This window comes from Myotis brandtii, unplaced genomic scaffold (genome assembly GCF_000412655.1).
Source record: "Myotis brandtii unplaced genomic scaffold, ASM41265v1 scaffold18, whole genome shotgun sequence".
Lineage (NCBI taxonomy): Eukaryota > Metazoa > Chordata > Mammalia > Chiroptera > Vespertilionidae > Myotis > Myotis brandtii.
Genome location: NW_005356674.1, coordinates 1,468,462 through 1,475,045, shown reverse-complemented (window position 1 = coordinate 1,475,045; position 6,584 = coordinate 1,468,462). Strand labels below are relative to the sequence as shown.

Sequence of the window (6,584 nt, the reverse complement as noted above, 5' to 3'; positions counted from 1 at the left end):
GGAGGTGTGCAGGAGGCGGCTGATCGATGTTTCTCTCCCATCGATGTTTCTAACTCTCTATCCCTCTCCCTTCCTTTCTGTAAAAAATCAATAAAATATATTTTAAAAAAATTATTCCCACTAAAAATGTTTCAAGTACAATATCCAGAAAACAGCCAAAGATAACCAAGACATATAGGAAACAAGACATAGGGGAACAGAAGCAATAGTCAAAAGAAACTAACCCACAAAGAAAGACTTCTAATATTGTAATTGTTAGGCACAGACCATAAAATAACTACGCTGACAATGTTCATAAAAATAAAAACTTGGAACTTCTGGCAGAGAACTAAAACTGAAAAGAGATAAAACATATTTGAAAAAGAATGAAAACTTTAGAACAAAAAAGTTACAGTAACTGAAATTAAGATCTTAAATCACATGCTTATGAGTAGATTAGAAAGAACAGAAGAGAAAATTTAATTAACTAGATGGGAAGTTAGAAGAGACTACCACCTTTTTAGTTCTCTATGCTGCATTCAGGAAAACACAGAAGACATTCAACTTCAAATGAAGGAACACTGGCACATCCAAGAAAGTGGAAAAAAATGGAGCAGCAACAGCATTTGGAGATAAAACTAAGAAGCTGTGAGAGCCAATAAAATAAAAGTCCACAGATTCTAGAAGCTCAACATAATCTTGCATCAGGATAGAAAAAAAAAGTCACTCCTAGACACATATTAAAGTATAAAAAAAAAATCTCAAAAGCAATTAGAGAAAAAAAGACTATCATTAAAGGAATGACAGAACATCAGTTAACTGTTTAGCAGTAACAACAGAAACTAAGAGTAGACTAATATCATAAATGTGCTGGGGGGGAAAATAATTGCCAATCTAAAATTCTAAACCCAGTGAAAATATCCATTAATAATAAAGACAAAGGATATTTTCATACAAAACAAATAGGACAAATCTGCTCTAAAAAAATTCTAAAGATGCTTCATGCAGAAGATTCCTTGATAGAAAGAAAGAGGTGTAGAAAGGAATAAAGATCAAGGAGCCCAGCTGGTGTGGCTCATTGGTTGAGCACGACCTATGAACCAGGAAGTCATGGCTTGATTCCCAGTCAGGGCACATACCTGGCTTGTGGGCTTAATTCCCAGTGTGGGACATGCAGGAGGCAGCCAATTAATGATTCTCTATCATCATTGATGTTTCTATCTCTTTTACCCTCTCTGAAATCAATAAAAATATTTTTGGAAAGAAATAAAGAATAAAACCCAGAAACAAACCCACAAATATAAGATAAAGGTGAGAAAGTGATTCAGCAGAGAAAGGATAGTCTTTTTAAAAATAGTGCAACTGGATATCTATGTGCCAAAAAATAGACTTTGATTCATACCTCAAAAACATAAGCAAAAATTTACTCAAAATGAATCATAGACATAACTCTAAAAACCTAAAAATACAAAGTGCCTAGAAAAAAAGCATAGAAAACCTTTGTGACCTTGGAATAGGCAAAAATTTCTTAACTACATCATTAAAAGCGTGATCCATAAACAAATTTGGCTTCATAAAAATGAGAACTGGCCCTGGCTGGTTTGGCTCAGTGGATAGAACATCAGCCCACATGATTATAGCAACTGCTTCAGAAGAAATCATTCAACTAAATCTAATACCCTTTTTTGATAAAAACTCTCAGCAAAGTGAGAATAGAAGGATCATACACAATAAAAGCCATAAATGACAAAACTATAGCCAACATCATACTCAACGGGCAAAAACTAAAACCATTTCCCCTAAGAACAGGAACAAGACAGGGATGCCCACTTTCACCACTCTTGTTTAACAGTACTGGAAGTCTTAGCCATAACAATCAGACAAGAAGAAAAATATAAAAAGCATCCAAACTGGAAAGGAGGAAGTAAAACTGTCATTCGCAGATGACATGATATTGAACACAGAAAACCCTTTAGACTCCATAAAAAAAATACCAGGTTTAATAAATGAATTCGGCAATGTAACAGGATGTAAAATTAACATCCAGAAATCTATAGCATTTTTATACACCAATAATGAACTCTTAGAAAGAGAAGCTAAAAAAACAATCCCACTTACCATTACAACAAAAAATTTAAGATACTTAGGAATAAACTTAACCAAGGGGGTAAAAAACCTGTACTCAGAAATCTACTGGCTGGCGTGGCTCAGTGGTTGAGCATTGACCTATGAACCAGGAGGTCATAGTTCGATTCCCAATAGGGCACATGCCTGGGCTGCAGGCTCAATGCCCCAGTGTGGGGTGTGCAGGAGGCAGCCAATCAATGATTCTCTCTCATCATTGATGTTTCTCTCTGTCTCTCTCTGTCTGTCTGTCTGTCTCTCTCTCTTTCTCTCTCTCCTTCCCTTCCTCCCTCCCTCCCTCTCCCTTCCTCTTTGAAATCAATAAAAATATTTTTAAAAAACACAAAAAAGAAAACTACAGGACATAGAAAAAAGAGACAGAGGGGGAAAAAAAACAAGTGGAAGAATATACCGTGTTCATGAATTAGTAGAATCAACATCATTAAAATGTTCATATGACCCAAAGCAATCTACAGATTCAAAGCAATCCCTAGTAAAATACAAATGTCATATTTCACAGATCTAGAACAAACACTCCAAAAATTTATATGGAACCAAAAAAGACCCTGAATGGCCACAGCAATCTTGAGAAAGAAGAACAAAGTTGGAGATACCAAGTTATACTACAAAGACACTGTACTCAAAACAGCCTGGTACTGGCACAAGAACAGGTATATAGATCAATGGAACAGAACAGAGAACCCAGAAATCAACCACTATGCTCAAAATAATATTTGACGCTATGCTCAATTAATATTTGACAATGGAGTAAGGACAATCTCTTCAGTTAATGGGGTTGGGAAAATTGGACAATGCAAAAAATGAAACTAGACCACCAACTTACACCATACACAAGAATAAAGTCAAAATGGATAAAAGACTTAAATGTAAGACATGAAACCATAAAAATCTTAGAAACCATAGGCAGCAAAATCTCAGTAATATGTTTACCGATACATCTCCAAGAGCAAAGAAAACTGAGAAGAAAAAAAATGGGACTACATTAAAATAAAAAGCTTCTGCACAGCAAAAGAAACCATCAACAAAATGACAATATTATTTACTACAATGTTATTTATAAAAAAATAAATAAAAGCAAACTAGATATTCATCAATTAGGAACTGGTAAATAAATTCTGGTAACATACAATGTACCAGGAAGACAAATGAAATATTATGTAGATGTAAATATAAACAATAATGCTCTTCATGTACTGATTATGAATTATCTCAAAGACATATTTGTATATTAAAAATCAAGTAGAGGACAGTACATAATTTTCACTGGGAAAAGTATAAATGCACATAATTTCTTGTTTATGTATAAATGCTTTCCTAAGAAAAAATACAATAAACAAAAAATATTTGTTGACTTTAGGGAAGGACCAGAATTATTAAAGTTAAGTGAATATGTTCAATATATATGCATTTAAATAGGAAAATTCAACTTTGTGAATGTCTAACAGTATCAATATTTACATTAAAATGTAAATTCAATAATATCTAAAATGAAAAAAAAGGAAATAAAGAACCAATTTATAATCTTGAAAACTGGTAAGTAAATGGTAGGAATCAAGAATAAATGCTGCCTTTCCTGAAGGAATTATACTGCTGCCTATCTAAATGATAGATAAGGGACTAGTATTCCAACCAATAAGTGAAAAAGATATGATAGAAATACAATACCACTATTTTGCAACCTTCAGTGAATAGATATATAGGCATCAAGTAGCACCAGCTGCTAAGATCAGGAAGAGAGAAACAAGGACACATTATGCACTTCCTATGGTCTTGCCAACCACCATTTCCAGCTGTGGGCAAACTACGCCCGGCGGGCCGGATCCGGCCCAACAAGGACACATTATGCACTTCCTATGGTCTTGCCAACCACCATTTAGACAATTGCCAAGGGGATGACTAAGTCTGATCCAGTCTGCAACCCAACTACTAATGTGCAGGAACTACCCAAGGCAGATGAACATATGAACTAGACCTGATTATACAATCAGCAAAATCCAGACTGTAAGATATACAGGTCAATTGACTCAGGTTCTTTATCAGAAAACAAAATTGTAAGAAAAAGAAAGGAACAGAGAAAAACTATGAATTAAACCTTTTTTAAAATTTTTAATGGGCAAAACTACATAATATCTAGGAAAAGGCATTTATGAAAAAAATGTTTTTTAAAACACAAAGAAGCAATTACTATAAAAGTAAGAATGGCTACTAATGAAAGTAGTTGTGCTTGGGATGGGCCAACAGAGCAGCTGTGGCATGGCTTGTACAGTACTGTTCTACACCCTGACCTACATGGTACTGTCTTTCAATAATTCATTAAGCTATGCATCTGGTATGTGTGTTCTACTTGATTTTATAATAAAACTCATTTTACTATTTAAAAAATTTATTAAGTAATAATAAAAGTAAAGGAAATACCAAAAGAAAGCCTGGTATAATTTTATAGCCAAACTGCCTGCGTTTGAATTGTGGATTCTGCCACACAGCCAGGAAAAGTACTAATCTCTCTGTGCCTCATTTCTTTATCATGAAGTGAGAATAGTAAGTGTTTAGCTCATAGGGCAGTTGTGAAGATTAGGGGAGTTAATATACAGGCACACCTCAAGAGATATTGCAGGTTTGGCTCCAGACCACCATAATAAAGCAAGTCATACAAATTTTTTGGTTTCCCAGCATATATAAAAGTTATGCTTACACTATACTCTATTAAGTGTGCAATAGCATTATGTCTAAAAAAATGTACATACCTTAATTTAAAACACGTTATTGCTAAAAAATACTAACCATCACCTGAGCCTTCAGAGAGTTGTAATCTTTTTGCTGATAAAGGGTCTTATTTTCAATTTGTAAAAAATACAATATCTGCGAAGTGCAGAAAGATTAAGTGCAATAAAACAAGGTATGCCTGTAGAAAGGAAACAGAACAGTGCCTGGCACATAGCAGGACAGAGGTGGTGATTAGAGTTAGTGGGTGATCAGCTGTGTTAACTTAGATATTTAACCTCTCTGGGCTTCAATTTCCTTAACTGAATTTAAAATATCTACCTGATAGGATTATCAGGAGGTCAAAAGGAAATATATGTATTATACCCAGTATGGTAGTCAATAAACAATAGATTTGCCCTGGCCTGTGTGCTCAGTGATTAGAGCATCAGCCCCTACACTGGGTTCGATTCCAAATCAATGGCACATACCTGGGTTTTTGGTTGGTTCCTGGCCTAAAAGCAATGGAAAAATATCCTCTGTTGAGGATTAAAACAAAACAAAACACACCAATAGATTCTTTCCATGGTCTCCCAACACCCAGAGAGTCATCTGTCACATTAGGCATACCTCAGTCACAGCACATTCCTCTTGCACTTTTTATCTGGTCATTCAAGTTGATTTCAATGAAATGATCACCCAGTGAATCTCACGTTTGAAACTGGATCTTCATCTAGGTTTCAAAAAAATAAACAGGCCAAAATCTTAAAATGTCCGACCTCCTAGTAAGAATGGTCTTATGTTACTCCCAGAGCAGGAATTCATGGTACTGATAACCACTAAACTGAGGCTGAACAACTGAAGTCATCCGCTAATGGACTCCGATGCTCACCACCCCTTCTTAGCTTTCCTCTCCCTGCTGGGGTCCAAATCTATCTTTCATCAATTCTGACTCCTGGCTTCACAGGTAGGATGTTCTCATTTGCAAGGGTACTAAAAAGAAGCATGCTTACAGATAAATGCCACTGAACATAAAAGGCAAAGGCATCAATTCCACCTGTAACCAAATGCTCCTTTTTAGAGATCATACGGTGACATTAATGTCAATAGTTTGCAGCGGCCCTTCCCTACTGCAGCTGTGCCAGGAAGAGCTGCAGGAAGAGACCTGGGCCTTTCTGATACCTCACCTCAAGGAAGACTTTGGGCACAGGGTTGCAGGGTAGGAGTTGGTTCGTCTGTGGCATAGAAAGCCAAGTGGAAAACACAGCTGTATTTTCTGGCTCTGTCCCGGTTTCCCGAGAGCCCTTTGATGACTTACCCGTGACAGGCCTGAAGCGCCTGCAACGTGCACCATACATTAAAATGTAAATATTTTTCACCATTTGGGGGTGAGGGGTGGGAGAGAAGCTGGAAATAACCCTGGCGAGTCACTGTTCTTTCTCAGGTGGGTCGCGTTAAAATCTGGGATTAGCTTTCTCAAAAGCATGTCCTTCACATTATTGCAATAAATGGAACACACACTGTTTTCAAAGTCTCTACTGTCTATTGAATGCAAAAGCTCTATTCCAAAAACACGCCAACACGCCGTTTAATAACGTTCCTAAAAAGAACGGAATCTACCACAAATACGGACATGGAGTTAGGACTGGGTATCATCAGTCCAACCATCCTGCCCCAGGAGGGTTACATAAAGGGCCCCAACACACCTCCCCCCCTCCCCCTTTGAAGCCCAAGCTGAGGCCAAACCCCAGTGGGGCCCC

The 6,584-nt window shown here is 36.6% G+C and overlaps 1 protein-coding gene across 1 annotated transcript in view; it reads right to left on the bottom strand.

Annotated features, from left to right (window-relative positions):
• The window catches only part of CEP70 (centrosomal protein 70kDa), a 45,409-nt gene extending 39,846 nt beyond the window's left edge, over nt 1–5,563 (bottom strand). Inside the window, exon 1 of the mRNA XM_014537594.1 lies at nt 5,455–5,563. The gene's annotated coding sequence lies outside the window, so the exon portion shown is untranslated. The remainder of the gene's footprint in view (nt 1–5,454) is intronic.
• Between the last annotated feature and the right edge of the window lie 1,021 nt (nt 5,564–6,584).